Source organism: Humulus lupulus, chromosome 1 (genome assembly GCF_963169125.1).
Source record: "Humulus lupulus chromosome 1, drHumLupu1.1, whole genome shotgun sequence".
Lineage (NCBI taxonomy): Eukaryota > Viridiplantae > Streptophyta > Magnoliopsida > Rosales > Cannabaceae > Humulus > Humulus lupulus.
Window position 1 is genome coordinate 310305379 of NC_084793.1, and position 20466 is coordinate 310325844.

Below are 20466 nucleotides of genomic sequence, written 5' to 3' on the forward strand. Positions count from 1 at the left end.
ACTCTTCAAACAAAAGAGATATAAAATCTCTTGGGGTGAAGGTCCTATCCACCCCAGCTCGTGGAATAAGGACCTCAGGGCAGACAGCACCCTGTATGAGTTGGTGTTGAGTTGGAATGGAGCCAACCCAACGAAATCGGTGAAATCTCTGAAAAAGGACTTCAGGGGCAGCAAAGCTCCTGCCTTTAAGTGTTCCTGGCTCCAGGCCGCGTATTTCACACTGGAATCGCGGCCCCCAAGAGCGAAGCAGCTCCGTTCATGCCTTGTCGGAGCTCGACACTTCAGTGTGTCTAGCGAGCTAAGGCCATGAATGGCCAGGATGTCAGTTATCTGGTCGGAGGTGGTAATCGAGCTCTGGTAGAATTCGGCTTCAAACATCTCCCTCCTAGGCTGCGAAGACGAAGGCTCCGCCATTAGGGAAAACTGGAGTTCCCCCGGGTGGTATGCTACTGTGATTTTTAACGCAGGGTCGAGGGGAACTGGCCTAGGTCCTGGGTTAGGCTCCGGATAGATGGCTTCTCGAAGAACCCTTCTCTTCTTTTCGATGACCTCGTCTATCTGGCGACGATAGTGGGCTCGAATGTCTTCTTGCTCCCGTGCGATCTCGTATTCTTTAATCCGACGCTGGTTCCGGGCAAAGATCGATTTCGGGCTCGGAGATTTGGGCTCGTAAGGAATTGCTCGTAGTGACCCCCACCGTCTTTCCGGATTCTGTGACATCTAACGAGAAAGAAAAAATGGTGAGGGCCATGCATGCAAGAATCACGAGCTCGACAGAATGAGCTCGGAGATTTAAGGACAAGAAACTAAGAATTTAGACCCTCACTAAGGGGTCAGAGCGCGTGTTCCACAGAAAAGGAAAAGGAGCGTGGATGATTTTTTTTTGAAAGTCCCGAAATTCAAGGGAAAGGAGAGTGGCGGTTAGCCAGGAAAAGCGTTTTTGGGTCTCATGTATTTGTCAAAGCCCATATTTTTATCCGAAAGCTTAATGTACAAGAAACGCTGCCTAAGAATTTCAAAACCCAGAAAATGGGAACCACATTCAAACGTCGAAACTGGGTATAAACCAGAGACGAACTTCCAGAGTGAAAATCCAGAAAGCCTAAAAACCTATCGGTTCAAACCCTCCTATCGCATCATGCTAAGAACGTAAAATAACATACACAGCAAGCACAGTATAAAAAGAACAACAAAAATGGCGTACTTACACAGTGATGGTGATTGCAGCCAAATCGTCGAGTGGAGAAGAGGTTGCAAGAAAGAACTCACTGACTCGTACAAACCAGGATTCTTTTGTTTCTTCGGCCTAGAAAACATGCAATGAGCATAAACTGTGGTAAGAGGTTTAGGGAGTGTTTCTTTTTTCTGGTCTGTGATGAGAAAATGTGAAGAAGACGAAGAGGGAGTCTTGCATAAATAGGTGGGAAAACTGAATTAATCAGGAGCGTTGATTGAAATCCTCAACAGATCGAATGGAGGGGAGTCGATGATAAGATAGCGCCGAAAAGCTGTCAGACGAACGATCGTGGGCATGTTCCCAAGGTACTCAAGTACCTAAAGTGAGCAATACCCATCTGGCACGTGTCCGTTCTTAAGAGTGTGACGGTATGGTTCCCAAAAAGAGTAGTTCAAAAGTTTCCTTCTCTTAGGATTCGAACAAATACTTTTGAGGGGGCAAAATGTTATACCCAGATTTCGAGCCATAGCAAATATGACCTCGAAAGCTGAGTTCTCATTAAATGGTCTCGTGAGGGTTAGGGTATGCTCTACGATTGTAAATCGGAGCCTGCAAAGTATGGTACAGACCTCGAATATGGTGACCTCGAAATGATCTCGATCTCGAAGGATAGCTCTGTGAGCCCCTCATCTTCAGAAACAACTTCGGAGCAGGGATCTCGAGCTCGATATGCCATCTCGAAAGAAATGTCAGCTCGGGAAGTGTCAGTGGCTCGCACAATGACGTGAAGCCTTGGAGATACGCAATGACTACCTTGAATATCTACAAGTGTTGTAGATATGGGATATGATCCTCATTTATTGATGTAAATCCCCAAAAATCGTGGGATATTATTTAGTCAGTTATGCGTTTCCTGATCTTTGGGGAACGTTTCCTTCTATATCTGATTATTGGCATTTAAGGCCATTTATTTTTATTCACAAAAGAGTAACTACCCAAAATATGTGGGATAATATTCTGCATCCTTCTCTATAAATAGAGAAGTGATGCACCATTGTAAATGACCGAATTTCTGATTCTTGAGAGAAAACTCTGGAGAATTCATGCTAAAGGATTGTTCAGAGATAATCTTGAGATTAATAACAGAGACTCGTGGACTAGGCAGATTTAACTGCTGAACCACGTAAAAACCGCGTGTCTGATTCGTTTGTTTGTTTTAGCCATTGTCTTTATTTGTTTACGTGCTCTCTTCTTTTATCTGTTGACGAAAAACGGCGTCAACAAACCCTAATAAAATTATATTAACATTATTAAGAAAATGATTTTTTGCACTTTTTTTTCATCATCTAAATTAATTATGAATGTGCCATCAAGCATTTTAGCTAAATAGTACAAAATAGAGTGTAAAATAGATAATAATTAATTAGGCCAGCTAATTGTATATCATTATTAATTAATGGAGGAAGACATAATTCATTCATGGAATTAATAGCAGCCCATGACCGTACGTGTACATTGTGTAATAATATTAATTATAGTGGAGTGGCTGCTGCAAATTAATATTTTAATTTCTAAATTCTATGTACATGTGAGTATGTGTGATATTATGACATAAAACTTAAATTAATTAACTATTGTACTAATTGACTAATTAACATCGAACCATGTATTAGTCAAACGTTAATGTCCATGGATATCAAGGAGTGTATGCATATCCCTTCTGTATAATTCTATATAATAAACGTGTAGATGATGGAAATTATTGATGTTAACAATTTTTTATTTTTTTAATGTTAATTTTAACAGAATATTTTTATATTTAATAATAGTTTGTAAATACTTAAACTTAAATAAAATATAATATAATATTTTTGAGATATTTTACAATGATAATTATTTAAAAATAATAAATAATTAAACAACTTAAAATATGATATTTTTGAGATATTTTACAATAATAATTATTTAAAAATAATAAAATTGTTTTATAACTTAAATAAAATTTAATTAAACTTAAATTCACTTATTAGAATAATATCATATTAAACATATAATATAATTTATTGTCAATTAGCAACAAATTGTTTTTTTTTAAATACTAGCAAAAAACTTAAGTTTAAAATCCATGTATAATATTTTGTTCTCATTCCCAAATTCAAAACTAAAACAAATATAAATTTAAACAAAAATAAATAAATTATTTAATTAAAATATAATATTTATTTAAAATTTATATTAATAAAACTAATATAAATTTATATTAATATAAATTTAATAAAAATAATTAATAAATTTTATAAATAAAACTAAGCAAGCGTGCATATTGCACTGCGTGTTATTTATATCCAGTATATATATAGGACAATTCTCCAATAGGGGCTTCACTTTAAGCCCTACCGGTAGGGCTTTCAGTGTTCTCGATCTTCGATCTTTGAACGGTAGGGCTTTCGGCGCGATTTTTTTTTTATGACCGTGTATATTGTAGCTATTTAGAGCATCAGCACGATTTTTAGAAAATTCCGAATAGTTTACAGTACTGAAAACTTAGTTCAAACATGTTGCACGTGTGACTAGTTTTTTTTATGCGCGTGAAAATCAACATGTTTGAACCAAGTTTTCTGTACTGTAAACTATTCAAAATTTTCTGAAATCTGCAGGATGCGTTAAATAGCTACAATATACACGGTCATAAAAAAAATCGCGCCAAAAATTGTTCAAAGGTTGAGAAACACTGAAAGTCCTACCAGTAGGGCTTAAAATGAAGTCCCCATAAGAGAATTCCCCTGTATATATATATATATTTAAATGTTAAATAAGAATAAGAGAGATAAATGTCCTTAGTTATATATACTAGTGTGGTCAAAATTTAAAAAAGAAGGATATAAGAGAAGAAGCAAAGAATATCACCATATATATATATATATGATCTTATTCATTGTTTATTTCTTTTAATACAAAGAGATTATTCCTGTAATTGGTCTTTTATTCTCTAATACAGTAATTATTTTATATATATATATATAAGTGATCGATAGAGACCAAAAAAGATCAATATAAATAATACTAGAAAGATCTTTGGTTGTAGCAATCCAAGTTGTCTCCATAGCTGATTCTATAAATATCACAGTATCTCTTGTAGAAGCCAATCCTACTAGCCACCTTGTCGTTTTGACCTTTGCCACATTCAAGAGCACCATTGATTATGTTAGTGATGACACCATAGCCAGGGACTCGACCAGCTGATCTATCGGCATTGGAGGGCGTCCATCGCCCTATGATAACATCGTGGCTCGAAGGTTTGTTTCCTTGTGGAGTCATCCAGAACCATATGGCTGTTCTAAATGACACCACTGCGTCTGTGGCCACTCTATCTGGGTCGTTTATCAAGTCCAGTCCAAGTGCTTGGCCACATAGATTGTAATTGTAGTTGCTGATGATGATGATACATATAACACACCAACATATATAGTTATAAGTATTAATTAATTTGAGTTTATACTTTTTGGACCCTGTGTTTTTTCTCATTACCGTTTGGACTTTGTATTTTGACAAATTACTTTTTAGACCTTATGTTTTGTAAAATGGTTAAAATAGAAACCTAAACCCGATTTTGTTCAATGTTTTCTCAACTAAAATCACAAATAATTTACCAAACTAACAATTCAGAACAAAAATAAAATCATTCTGCTTAAAAACTGTGTTGTTATATTCAAGTTTTTCTTCATCAAAATTGAGTTTAGGGTTTTATTTTAACTATTTTACAAAACATAGGGTCCAAAAAGTAATTTATCAAAACACAGGGTCCAAATAGGTAATAGGAAAAAATACAGGATCCAAAAAGATATAAACTCAATTAATGTTAATATCATATATGATCATCACAAAGAGAAGAGGAATATATATATATATACTAGATACAAGTAACGTGCATATTGCACGTATGCTTAATTTTATTTATAGAATTTATTAATTATTTTTATTAAATTTATATTAATGTTATATAAATTTTGAAATAAATATCATATTTTAATTAAATAATTTATTTATTTTGTTTAAGTTTATGTTTGTTCTAATTTATCATTTTGGGAGTGACAACAAGAGATTATATATTATATGTTTAATGTAATATTAAATATTATACGTGGATTTTAAATTTAAGTTTCTTTTAAAAAAAAACAATTTGTTGCTAATTTATAGTAGATTATATTATATGTTTAATATGATATTATCCTAATAAGTGAGTTTAAGTTTAATTAAATGTTTATTTAAGTTATAAAACATATAATTTTATTATTTTTAAATAATTATCATTGTAAAATATCTCAAAAATATTATATTTTAATTTGTTTAATTATTTATTATTTAAAAATAATTATCATTGTGAAATATCTTAAAAATATCTTATTTTTAATTTTTTTAATTATTAACTATTTTCAAATAATTATCATTGCAAAATATCTAAAAAAATATTATATTTTAATTTTTTTAAATTATTTATTTTATTTTATTTAAGTTTAAGTGTTTAGAAACTACTGTTAAATATAAAAATATTCCGTTAAAGTTAACCTTAAAAAAATAAAAAATTATTAAAACAAAAAATTTATGTTATGTACACACTTATTATATAGAAGATATATATATAAGTACGTACTGAGTAAGTTGAATAGGTCCTCGGCCATAGTATTTTCTGCCAGGAGCACATGGTCCCTTGTTGTCACAATACACAGCTTGGTTGAGCTCTCTCACATGACAATATCCCCATGAATATGGACCATCCGGTGCACTTGGCCATCCTCCTATAACAAAAATAATACTATAGATAGTCAGTGAAGACTTATAAGGGCTATCCATGTTGTGTCTGAGATAATCTATTATATACATTCACACTTTCAAGTCCAATTAAACGTTTACATTTTAAATTTCAAGCTTCCTATTTGTAATTCATATGTACATAGCACCACATCACATGATGAGGGGACGACTTGTTGTAAGTGGTTAGCGGTTTGTTATATTATTTATTAAATCAGAATATGTGGGATGATCCGATAATGAATTACACTAATATTAGTACGTATGACACCATCATGTGGTATTGGGTACCAATTGCGACCTTTAGCAATTCTCGTAAATATATACCTGTGGTTTCATAAGAGGTTTGACCAAAGAAGGCTGCAATCTCCCTCTTATGAGTATATAGCACAATATAAGGTGACACCTTATAAATGGTTAGCAGTTTCTCATATTATTTATTAAATCAAAATATGTGAGATCCGATAATGAAGTACACCAGGTGCTCTTTAGCAATTCTCGTAAATATATATACTTGTGGTTTCATGAGAGGTTTGACCAAAGAAAGCTGCAACCTCCCTCTTACGAGTATATAGCATCACATAATAAGGTGTCACCTTATAAGTGGTTAGCAATTTCTCATATTATTTATTAAATCAAAATATGTGAGATCTGATAATGAAGTACACCAATAGTAGTATGTATAACATTATCATGTGGTGTTGGATATCACTGGTGCTCTTTTGCAATTCTCGTAAATATATATACCTGTAGTTTCATGAGAGGTTTGACCAAAGAAAGCTGCAATCTCTCTCTTACGAGTGGCACCATCACCTGTAGTGCCAAAGCCATTGAAAGACCTTGCAGCAGTGAGAAAAGCATCGTAATTGTAGAATCCTCGACCAGGGCATGCCCCATCGTTACGATGCTTAAGCATTTCTTCGAACAGTTCACGACTGATGATGCTGCTCACATCGCCACCACTTGGGGTAGGTGTTGTGGGTGTGGGACTGGGAGATGAGCGGCACTGGCTCTGACAACCAGTTCCACAGTATTCAGATGTGCTGCCACACCACCCGAATTGGCTGCAGCACAGTCTGTTGGGACACAAAGCTCCTCCTGCTTGTCTTCCACATTGCTCTCCCAAGGCTCCTATGAGGAAGGGGAGAATAATGATAGAGATAAATAGACCAAAACACCACTTCATATCTATTACCACATATACTTTTTTATAATTTGATTTGTGTACATGTGTCTGAAATGAAATATGGTACCCAATGCCATGGATTTTATAGAAAAGTACTAATGAGTTAATATCTACGTTCCTATCTTGAATGAATGCATATCATATAATGTTAAAAAAGATCATGACTTTTCTAGAGTTGTAGTGCCGTGTAATAATGTATGCAATTAAGTAATATTAATTAATATAACTACTCTTTGGTGGCGTTCGGTAGCTATTAATAAAATAATTTTCTATTCATTTGATTAAAAATATGAAAACAAAATCCAAAATCATATTCGGTAATATTAATTATAATTTCTATTTTTCTAAATTTTAATTAAAATTTAAAAATAGAATTTTTTCACTTTCAAATTTTTTTTAAACAATTTTCAATTTTTCTTTTTCTTTTTTTCTTCTCTTTTTCAAATCAACACCTCATATTGTTAAAAAAAAAAAAAAAGTTATCGAACGAGTTTATTATTTTTTGTTTTTAAAAACAAAAAACAAAAATTGTTACCAAACATATTTTTACTTTTAAAAATAAAGAAACAAAAATAAAATAATATTTCCATTTTTGTGTTTAAAAATTCAAAAACAAAATTTTTACAAACATGACCTTTGTATATGAGATTGTAATAATTTGAAAATAATAATGCTAATAGTACAAAGTTTATATGGAATCGGTTTGACAAATTAGTGCTTTAATGAAGTTAGGGAGGACTAGGGATTATGGCTATGGCCTCCTTTTCTGGAAAAAAAAATATTGGCCTTCTTATTACAATTTATTTTGGTTTCGTTATTGATCAACGTGCAATATGAACGTTTGCTTAGTTTTATTAATAGAATTAATTAATTAATTTTATTAAATTTATATTAATGTCATAAATTTTGAAATAAATATTTTATTTTAATTAAATAATTTATTTATTTTTATTTAAGTTTATGTTTGTTCTAGTTTTTGAATTTGGGAGTGACAACAAAAAATTATATATTATATATTTAATGTAATATTTATATATTATAAGTTGATTTTAAATTTAAGTTTCTTGCTAGTTTTTTTTAAAAAGGTAATTTGTTGCTAATTCACAGTAAATTATATTATATATTTAATATGATGATATTATTCTAATAAGTGAGTTTAAGTTTAATTAAATTTTAATTAAGTTATAAAACGTATGATTTTATTATTTTAAAATAATTATTATTGTAAAATATCTCAAATATATCATATTTTAATTTGTTTAATTATTTTAAAATAATTATCATTGTAAAATATCTTAAAAATATCTTATTTTAATTTGTTTAATTATTTATTATTTTTAAGTAATTATCATTATAAAATTTCTCAAAAATATCATTTTTTTAAATTATTTTATTTTATTTTATTTAAGTTTAAGTATTTACAAACTACGGTTAAATATAAGAATATTTTGTTAAATATAAAAATATTCCGTTAAAGTTAACATTAAAAAAATTAAAAAAAATCGTTAAAACAAAAAAATTTCGTTATCTACACACTAATTATATAGAAGAGATATATATATCATATAATAATTTTTTTTTTTTTGGCAATATATAATAATATTCATATATAGTAACTATATTTAATAAGTCTACTATGGCCACTGTGGAAGATAAAGATTAAGATGAAAGTTGAACAGGGGACAAGCAAAATATCTTAGTTGAATTAGTTTGACAATAGATTTAAAATCTATTGAAAAGATATCTCTTTATCTTCTTTCATATATATAATTAATGGACCATAATTGTTTTGACTTGTATTTATAAAGCTTATATTATAGGCTTTAAATTAGTACTAGCAACTAGCCGTCTATATACAGAAAATGATGGCATATTCCATTTCTATTTTGGAGTATAGATTTTAGTAGCTAGGGAAAATTAAAAAAGAAAAAATATTTTCTAGTGTTTGGAGTTTTAGAAAGAGTTGTTAGCGATATTTATAATAATTATTAAACTAAAATGTGTCTGATATTATTAGATTGCACCAATAACAATATGTTATTTTTTTATAGTATTTTTATAGTATTGGACAACACTGTTGCTAGAAATTGAGATTTTAATTATAGTGGTTACAAATGATTATATATATATATTTTTTAATTTATGCAATATTTGTGCCTTGATTGCTTCCAATAAACTATTTTATAATTCTACATGTACATGTGAATGTGTGTGATTATGGCACCAATTATTATACTAATTAAACAAATATTTCCTTGATTCTACTCATTGCACTTCAAATTATTTTATTTAGGTTTTATATATCAGTCTAAACGTTAATATCCATGGATATCAAGGAGCACAAACATTAACAGAAGATGATCAAATTTAAAGTCTTGTCATATACCCAAGTAGAATGTGTGTGTGTGTCTATATATATATATATATATATATATATTTGAATGTTTATTAAGAAGAGAGAGAAGTCCTTTGTCGTGGTCAAAATTTCAAAAAGAATAAGGATAAGAGAAAGAAAGAGAAAAAAGACCATCATATCAAACGCAAAGAATATCACTATCCATACATATGTTTATATATACTAAGTAGAAGAAATATGTCCGTTTGTTTAGTATTAAAGGTATAAATATTTTTTATAATTTTATTAAAAATTAGTTTATTATTTATATATATAATAGAATAAATTATATTTTTACAGTATATAATATATATCTATATTATCTAAACAAATCGTTAGTATAAATATATATTTACATAGTTATATGATATATATATATAAAATAAATAAAATATTTAAAAAGAAATTAATAATAAAAATAAAATAAGGATAGAAAAAGTCAAAGTTATAGTGTAGATAGTAGTATATATATATTCTTTATTTTTAGTTTTTAATGTATCTCACAATGTATTTTGGTGAATTTGATGAAGAAAAAGAGATTCAATCTCTTAATAAAAAATAAATTATCATACAAATTTATAAGATAAAAAAATGATATGTAAGCCTTTATTATTTTTAAATAAATCTGATTTAATTAGTTAAATTATCATAAAATATCTTAAAAATATTCTATTTTAATTAATTAATTAATTTTTGTTTAAATTTATGTTTGTTTTTATTTTTGAATTTGACAGTGACAACAAAAGATTATACATTATATGTTTAATATAATATTAAGTTTAAGTTTAATTAATTTTTTTTAAGTTATTAAATATATGATTTTATTATTTTGAAATAATTATCATTGTAAAATATCTCAAAAATATTTTATTTTAATTTGGTTATTTAAGTTTAAGTCATGTTTACAATCTACCGTTAACTATAAGAATATTCGGTTAAATATAAAAATATTCTGTTAAAAATAACGTAAAAAATAAAAAAAATCATTAAAACAAAAAATTTCCATTATCTACACACTTTTTATATAGAAGAGATATATCTGAACTTATTCTTTGTTAATTTATTATAATATAAAAAGATTATTCTCTTAATGGCCGGTCTTTTATGATCATTATTCTGATAGTCATGATTTCATATATAGTAATATATATAAGTGATAAATAGACCAAAATATATATGGCTCAATATGAACTAGGACAAAAGGCCTTTGGTTGTAGATATATGGATCAATATGGACATTATTAACTTCTTTAATACACCCATTTAAAAGAATAGTGCTAACACAAATGAGTGAATGACCTCTAGTAGAGCAAGCCCTGAGTGATATGGTTGCTCATACAAAATATGTTATTTTAAAAAAATTTATATATAAAATAATATTTTTCAAATTTTTAAAACCTTTGTGTATGTGAAAAAAATGACATTCTTAAAAATTTTGGGGCCTCATTAGTGGGGCTCTAGACACAGGCCTGTCCCGTCTGTGCTCAGAGCCGAGCCGAGCCTCAAGCTGCAACCTTTTATTTTTTAAAGTGATTATTTTTAATTAGTAGTTGACTTAGTATATTATGATTGACTCCTCAAATTAATTTCAAAGCACCCACCATATAATAAGTCCCAATGCACCTATAAAACACTTAATATTATTATAGTATATCGTTAATTAATTGCCCATGCATGTAACAAGTACTCACTCTGAGTTTGAGAAAGTACTACACATATTTGATCTTATTCTTTTTGTTTATTTCTTTCTATAAACTAGGGGGTTTATTATTAAGGTAGGTAATTATTTGATACTTTGTGTTTTTTTGTAAAGTATCATTTTGGTATTTTATGTTTACAATAATACTTATTTGATACTTTATATTTTGAAATAGTATACATTTGGTACCTTGTATCTTAAGATCGTACTTATTTAGTACCATAAACTCAAATTTAATTAATAATTTTTTTCAATTTAATCAAACAACTCTTAATTATATGAGTTCCAAATTCAAATTTACTTACTTAATTACATATAACTGATGGTAGTTTGATCATATTGATAAAATTCCATTTATCAAATCTGAGTCTAAAGTACCAAATATGTATGATTTTAAAATATAAGATACCATATGAATATTATTGAAAATAGAGGATATCAAAACGATACTTTACAAAAACACAGGGTATCAAATGAGTAAATCCCCTTATTATTATTATTATTATTATTATAATTATTATTCTCTTGGTCTTTCATTATTCTATATATATAACAAGTTATGTTTATTTGACCAAAAGAAATAATACAACACTAGGCAAAAGGTCTTTGATTGTAGCAATCCAAGTTGTTCCCATAGCCAACTCTAAAAATATCACAGTATCTCTTGTAGAATCCAATCCTACCAGCCACCCTGCTGTTTTGACCTTGGCCACACTCAATCCCACCATTGATTATGTTAGTGATGACACCATAGCCAGGGACTCGACCAGCTGATCTATCGGCATTGGAGGGCGTCCATCGCCCTATGATAACATCGTGGCTCGAAGGTTTGTTTCCTTGTGGAGTCATCCAGAACCACATGGCTGTCTTAAAGGACACCACTGCGTCTGTGGCTACTCTATCTGGCTCGTTTATCAAGTCCAGCCCAAGTGCTTGACCAGCTTGATTGTAATTGTAGTTGCTGATGATGATGATACATATAACACCAACATAAATAGTTATGATAAGAATTAATTAGTATTAATATCATCATGATCCTCACAAAGAGAAGAGGAAGATATATATATATATAAGTACGTACTGAGTGAGTTGAATAGGTCCTCGGCCATAATATGATCTGCCAGGAGCACATGGTCCACTGTTGTCACAATACACAGCTTGGTTTTGTTCCCTCACAAAACAATATCCCCAAGCATATGGACCATCCGGTGCACTGTCCCATCCTCCTGACAATATAATAGAGCTAGTTAGAGCAATTCCAATCGTGGCTACCCCCATTAGTTGCTTAACATCTCCAAATTATCTAAAAATATAATTTTTTATTTTCTCTTTCATCCACATCATTTTTTGTAACTTTTTTCATAAAAATGCCCTAATGCTAAGCCACCCAAAAAATTACATTTATATATATATGTACAATCAAAACAAACAAACAAAAAAACCACCGTTGGCAACGGTGCTTAAATATTAAAGTTCTCCAATGCTTTAAAAAAACAAACTACGGTGCTTGTCAGAAAATAGTCAATGAGCTACCTCGTTGTGGCTGCTCTTAGTATAAATACAACTTGATATCAATAGAATATTTTATTAAATCAATTAGAGTTACCAAAACCCATGAAACATTGAGATTAATTGATAGATATACTCAACATGATTAACATTTAAAAGTAGTTACTCTATATTGAGTTACCAAATATTTTATATATTCTGAAATCAATTGTGGCAAAAACCTTGAGATAGAATGTCTCACCTATATAAATATAGACTAGTGAGAATTTGGAAGTCATTTACCTTCACTAATACTCTTTTATTTTCTTTTTTCAGATCTAAAGCTATTGGATTGAGATTATTTGGAGGTATATTCTAACGATCTAACGATCTTTATTAATTGTGACAATCTTATTCAATCTATTCTGCATATTAGAATTGTTATGCATCTAGATAAATTATCTTTCAAATATAATAATTATGAGAATATTATTAGAAATACTTCTACATAAGTGGGATGATACTATTATATTAGTATATAACTCAAATGGTCACATATGTGATTTGCTTTCACAATATATATCTTGTGTTTGAGTCCCTCTTGGGTATCTTCTATACAACAATTATTATATAGTTTGTACTAATGTGATCTTGTTGTTGTGTCTAAAGTCATTTATTGATTTCACACTTTTCAGTAAAAAAAAAAAAAATTATTCAATTCAATGCCAATTAATTTTAGAGAAATGCTAAAAAGCATATAGGTGTCTAACATCTTATATTGCTATTGTTGTAAATTAATATTAATTTTTTTATTTTTTATTAAATTAAAATATATGAAACTCAATCGATAGATGCTAAATTATATCGGTAGCTATATGTCATGTGTAATACTATTAATTTTAAGTTGGAATCCAATCTACTCTTACAAGACCTCTCCCTTATCATAGTCTTTTTCTTATTACATAATTATATAAAAAGATATACAAACCTCTGGTTTCCTGAGAGGTTTGACCAAAGAAGGCAGCAAGCTCCCTTTTACGAGTGGCATCATCACCAGTGGTGCCAAAGCCATTGAAGGACCTTGCAGCGGCGAGGAAAGCATCGTAGTTGTAGAATCCTCGACCGGGGCATGCCCCATCGTTACGATGCTTAAGCATTTCTTCGAACAGTCCTCGACTGAGGATGCTGCTCACATCGCCACTACCTCCACCTCCATCGCCACTCGGCGTTGAAGGTGTGGGAGTGGGAGTTGATGAGCGGCACTGGCTCTGACAATTGTTTGCGCAGTATTTGGATGTGGTGCCGCACCACCCGTATTGGCTGCAGCACAGCCCGTTGGGACAGGAAGCTCCTCCTGCTTGTCTTCCACACTGCTCTCCCAAGGCTCCTCCTATGAGAAAGGAGAAGATAATAAACACACTAAAACACCACTTCATACCTATAATAACTAAATACTTTTATTATTTGTTGATTTGTGTATGAAAAAAATCCAATAAAATGCCATGGTTTTTATAGATATATTTTTATATACTGTTCATGAATGATGACTTTCTGTGTGGTAGTGCATTCTTTGTAATGTATCAATATCACACTATCATGGTCTCTTTATTTATAGGTCCATTATTACAATTTTTTTTTTTTTAAGTTATTTTGCGTTTTAGTTGGGTTTTGATAATTTTTTGTAAAATGATGTTCGACACTCTAAATAATTTGTTGAAATTTTTCAGACAGCTGGTAAAAATTTTTAGATATCTGGTCAAAATTTTAGATAAAAAACTATTTTATAAAAAAATTATCAAAATTAGATTAAATTGCAAAATAACTTAAAAAAAAAAGGCAACTTTCACCAATTATTCTTATTTATTTATTTATTTTTATATATATGTAACAGTTTTTTTTTTTTAAATTTTAGTGGTGGGATTAGATTAAGATTGAAATAAAATACAGAAAAAAAGGAGATATTTTATACATGTAGAAGATTAATGGGTGACAGTCAAGAATGAGAGATAACAAATTTAAGTGGAGTAATTAAGTGACAATTTGGCAGGGCCACTTACTTACAGCAGCCAGCTTTTATGCATGTCACTGTTTATACATATAGTCGGTAGCTAGCTAATAGCATAATTGATTTGGTGAAAGATAAGAGTAAATAATAATTTAAAATCTATTGACTAAATCTTGTATATTATACTATATACTCATTAAGGTTGTAAGTGTAATATAGAAAATGATCAATATAATATATATATATATATATATATATATAGTCCATCATGACTCCGAAGTCTTTTCCACGTCTCCCACTACAAAACAAATGCATTATAGTTCATAGCCATTGGCCCCTTAAATATATAGGGAACAATTACAATGTATTTTTTTTTTTACAATATTGATGTTTTTTTATTCTATTTTCGATATTTGGATAGATACAATCCCAATTTTTTTTATATGGCAGTGTATATTATAGGTATTTAGAATATCCTGCAAATTTTCAAGAAATTCTGAATAGTTTACAAAGCTGAAAACAGGATTCAAACGGTCAATTTTTACACTCGTACACAAAAAAACAGGTACGCGTGCAGTAGACAGTTAATAACCTGTTTTCGATAACATAATTTATTCAGAATTTCTCTTGAAAATTTGTAAGATGTTCTAGATAGCTATAATCACTACTAGAAAAATACAATTTTAGGAAACTCACATAGATTCGAGTCCTAAAAATAACTCCTGGACTTTTTAGGACTCGCATTTGTGTCCTAAAAATTTATTAATCCCTCCAATTTTTTTTAACTAACATTACGAGTTGCAAGTCCTAAACACTTATGTATGTCATAAAAGATTGAATTTTAAAAAATTTCAAATTTCCTCCAAATTTTTTTAACTAAAATTGCGAGTCCTAAAAATTTATGTGTGTCCTAAAAGTTTGAATTTTGAAAATTTTCAAATTCCTATTTTTTTTTAACTAAAATTTTATTATTTATTACTTTACAAAGAAATATATAACACAACAGTCCATTCTCTCTCTTTCTTTTTTTGCTCTCTTCCTCCATTTCTCTCTCAAGAACTCCACAACCAAACCACGGACGGCAGCGCTCCGGCCACCAGCGTAATTAATTCTAAAACTGAGTACTTATCAAGTGATCCCCCATCAACGTTGGTGATCGTAGGCATTGATTAGAGAAGATTGTTCTTCATTGTAGAGCCATAGCTAAACAATATATGTTGGGATGGCTTCATTCCCAACAGTGCTTCTCATTTTATAATTAGAAAAAAAAAATGACAACAAAAGTTTTCATTTCTTAGTAGGATTTTTTTTTTTTTTGGAATCTTGTTATGATATAATCGTGGTAATATTAGAATAAACGTAAAAACCGACGGCAGAAACTTAGGCGAAAACGATTACATGTGAAAAACGACAATAATCGCGAAAACTACAATAAACGACCATAATCTTTAACAAATGACAGCAAACGGGATAAAGGACAACAATCAACACACGTGAAAAACGACAATAAACGGTATAAACGACAACAAATCTGAGAAACAACAACAATCTTAAGAAACGACAGTAATTTTAGAGACGACAACAAAGGAAAGAAACGACAACATTAGTGAAAAGGACATTAAACCAACGAAACGACAACAAGTATATATATTTAGCACTGAGCATCATCCGGTAGAGCATGGTATCTTAAGTGCATAGCCAAGTAGACGATCCGGTGAAGAATGATGATGACTTTTGCTACCAAATTAACAGAACTCAAAGCAAGAACACGTGAAGACTTTTTTTTTTTTAAAAAAAAAAATCAAGTTTCAAATCATATTTTTGTCCCATGCCAGCTCTGAATCTCATTTCGTAGAAGAAATTCTCCATTGATACTCGTCATCACGAAAACCTTCTTGAGATATTTGAGCATTCCCATGGCGTCGGCTTCTTCTTCGTCTTCTTCTGTAAATAATTTTTCGAAGAAATATAATTTTTCAAATTCCCTCTTTTTTTAACTAAAATTTTATTATTTATTACTTCACAAAGAAAAATATAACACAACAGTCCATTCTCTCTATTTCTTTTCTTGCTCTCTTCCTCCATTTCTCTCTCTCACGAACTCCACAACCAAACCACGGTCGGCAGCGCTCCGGCCACCAACGTATTTAATTCTAAAACTGAGTACTTATCAAGTATTCCCCCCACCAACGTTGGTGATCGTAGGCATTGATTAGAGATGATTATTCTTCATTGTAGAGCCATAGCTAAACAATATCTGCTGGTGTACGCCCTGGCTTTCCCACGGGCTGATTAGCAAGCCGAGCTGCTGACTAATCGTAGTTATCTCATGAACCCCCCTGAAACCGGAGCTTCTGTCGTTAGCTCGAGGAAGCCCAAAGGGGTCACCTCCATTGTCCAAGACTGGAGCAGGCCCCCTGAAGGCCGAAGGTCGAGTCCAGCATGCCTCTCGCGGTACGAGCTGGACATGGAGCTATGACCCCTTGAGAAGTAAATACACGCAAGGTAAACATGCATATATCAGGCATCACTTGTCTGATATCCCCCTGACTTCTTGGACACGCAGCAAGAACGTGCGTGTTCAGACACCCACGGTGGGGTTGGGCCGTGCGGCCCATTACTTCCTTACCTATTGATTTGACCACACTTATGTGTCAGGTTTAGGAATTAATCATGAATGTCACATAATTGATACGAAGAGTAAGAAGGTCACGGGATGACCTCCCTACCAACTTCCAGGTGCCTTCTCCTATAAATATGGAGACCCTGGGAGTTGATAGGGGTTGGAAAAATAATCTCTTGTAAGAAATACTTTGTAACCAAATACTCAGTATAGACCAATAATAGTGACTAGTGGAGTAGAAGGATTTTGACCTTCGAACCACTTAAAAACCGTGTCTTGAGTCGCCCCTTTCGTCCTCTAAGATCATATATCCATTTCGGTTCACATTGAGCACTAATCCTTTTATCTCATTCTCTTAATTACCTGTTGGCGAAGAACCGCGTCAACAGTTTGGTGCTTTCATTGAGAGCAAGTTCGATTAGTGCTGCTGCAAACATCCAACTATGGTGACTACACGGTTCAGGCATGGCAACGAGACAGAACAACATGATGGGCAGGAGGCTCATCATACTACCATCCCTGATGAACAAATTCCTGAAGTCTAGCAGTGGCTAGGAAAACAGCCCGCGGGCCAAGATGATACCGGTAGTTCGTCGCCTCGGCCACCTAATCCGAACCCATGCTATTATACTGCGGTGGAGATGGAGAACGCTCAACTGAGGAGCCAGTTAGCAACGGCCAGCCAGCAAATCAAGGATATCCTGGCCCGACTACCCCCTCTCACAACCGACGTTAACGTTGGAGAGAGGTAAGGTGAGGCTCCTAAGTCTCGCCAGGGTAACCGGTCCAGGTATAGCCGGTCAGATAGACTTCCAGCAGCCAACTCCACCCCTTCATCACACCATCGAGAGGCAAACTTCAGGGAAATGCCTAGGACCAGACAACAACAATACACCCGTTCGGTTAGGACATCAACTCCTAGCTCTCAGCCATCCTCGAGGACGCCCAGGGGAGCTCGAGGAAATTCCCGAAGAAGATCCGGGGAGGGCTCGCGACGACAGCCCGTCCCCGACGACCGTCCTGTGCCTCGTCCAGATCGCCCAGCGCAGGACCAGCAGGTTGGCAGGGCCGAAAGGCCCCAACCAAACTTGATCCGTCCAGACGGAACTAGGATCGCCTCTCCAGTCAGGCATCCTCCATCTCCGATCAGATATCCGTCTCCTCCTCGGCCCGTCCGGGACGTCCCAGCCTATGGGAGTAGCAGGAGAAACCCACCGTCTGCTGGACCTTCCCGGCATAGCAGGGCGCCAGGGGAAAGCTCAGGTCATCACCATCGAAGGCGGACCCCAAGCCTATCCAACAGGAGCCACTGGACCGGCAGTCGCCGAAGTGATCTCTCTGGGGGAGACCTGCGTCAGCGGTTAAGTTCGGCGCAAAGTCACCAGAGAACCCAGGGAGGTGACCTGCGAGATCGCCTCAACTCTCACAGAGAAGACCGAGCTGGAAGCGGTGGCCAGGCTCGTTCAGGGGGGGTCCTGTCCGAAATACGCAACGGAGGGAATGTCCCAAATAACCTATCTTAAGATAGGAGGGGCAATAACCCACCAAATGTGTATAATGGATCTGGAGCTGTTGAACAGCCCCGGAATAACCAAGGACATCAGGACCAAACCCTCGAGCGCCTGACCCAGATGGAGGAGTTGATGAGGAAACTTCTATCAGAAAAAGAAAAAGACGAATATGATTCAGGGGACGAGATGGAACTCTTCGCCCCCAACATAGCAGCGACGGCATACCCGTCTGGTTTCCGTATGCCTCACCTGTCAAAGTTCAACGGGGACGGAGACCCCTCGGACCATTTAGGGATGTTCAACACCCTAATGATGGCCCATAATATTGGCCCAGAGCTGAGATGCTTGATCTTCCCCTCCACACTGACCGGACCTGCCAGACAGTGGTTCAAGCAAAGTAAAAAACAGTCAATCAGCTCCTAGAAGGCCTTCTCAGCCGACTTCAAAAGGGCATTCCGAGCCTCTCAGGCCGCCCGTGTTCAGGCCGACTCCCTGGCCAACGTGAGACAGCAGCCCGGTGAGACTCTGAAGGCCTACCTGAGCAGATTCGCAAACGTCGCTGCTCGAGCTAGAGACGCGGATGATAGCTCTAGGCTCATGGCCACGAGAACTGGAATCCTTGTCGGAGGAGACCTATGGAAGGATATACAGAGGAAGGGAGTCAGCTCGGCCAACGAATTCCTTAACAGGGCCCAAGAGTGGATAAACTTGGAAGAAGCCGAGGCCTCAGCTGCGGGAACCTGCAGGTTCCCGATCGCACAGAGCAACCAGCCCGGTGGAGGCAAGAGAAAGGGCAATGGCAAAAACAGTTAGCACAGCCAAAAGAAGAATACGTCCGTAGATAAGTTTAAGCCCGTTTTCACGACGTATACCGAGCTCACTCAGTCCAGAGAGAGTATCTTCTTGGCCAACTCTACTCGGGTCCCCTGGAAGAGGCCGGAGCCATTGAAGCACCACAAGGGAAAGAGAGACACTTCCAAATTTTGCCGTTTTCATAACGATGTGGGCCACAATACCGACGATTGTAGGCATTTAAAAGATGAGATCGAGACTCTCATCCGAGCCGGCCCCTTGGCTCAATACTCACGGAACCGGGTCCCAGCGTGTCGACCTACTCCAGAGGTCCCAGCCAGTCAGCCCGGGTCCCGGGTAGATCAGGACGTCCCTCCTCCCGTGGTCGGAGGAGAGATATCCACCATATCGGGAGGTCCACACATGGCTGGCACAAGCAGAGGCGCCCAGAAGAAATACGTGAATGAACTAAAGGCTCATAACGGAGTGGAGTTCGTCCCGGAGCAGCGCCAGTCAAAGCAGCAGCGATTGGAAAGACAACCGATCATTTTCACGGAGGAAGATGCAGGCCATGTCCAGTTCCCTCACAATGATCCCTTGGTTGTAGCAGTCCAGCTCGCCAACCGGAGAGTGAGAAGGGTGCTAATAGACAACGGGAGTTCGGTGAACCTTTTATTCCGATCCACCTTAGAGAAGATGGGTCTGACTGTCGCCGATCTAAAGGCAACCTCCATGATGCTGTATGGTTTTTCGGGAGAAGGATCAGCAGGGATAGGGACGA

At 34.0% G+C, this 20466-nt stretch overlaps 1 pseudogene; it reads right to left on the reverse strand.

Moving 5' to 3' along the window:
• Positions 1 to 4061: 4061 nt before the first annotated feature.
• Positions 4062 to 14213, reverse strand: LOC133812914 (uncharacterized; annotated as a pseudogene).
• Between the last annotated feature and the right edge of the window lie 6253 nt (positions 14214 to 20466).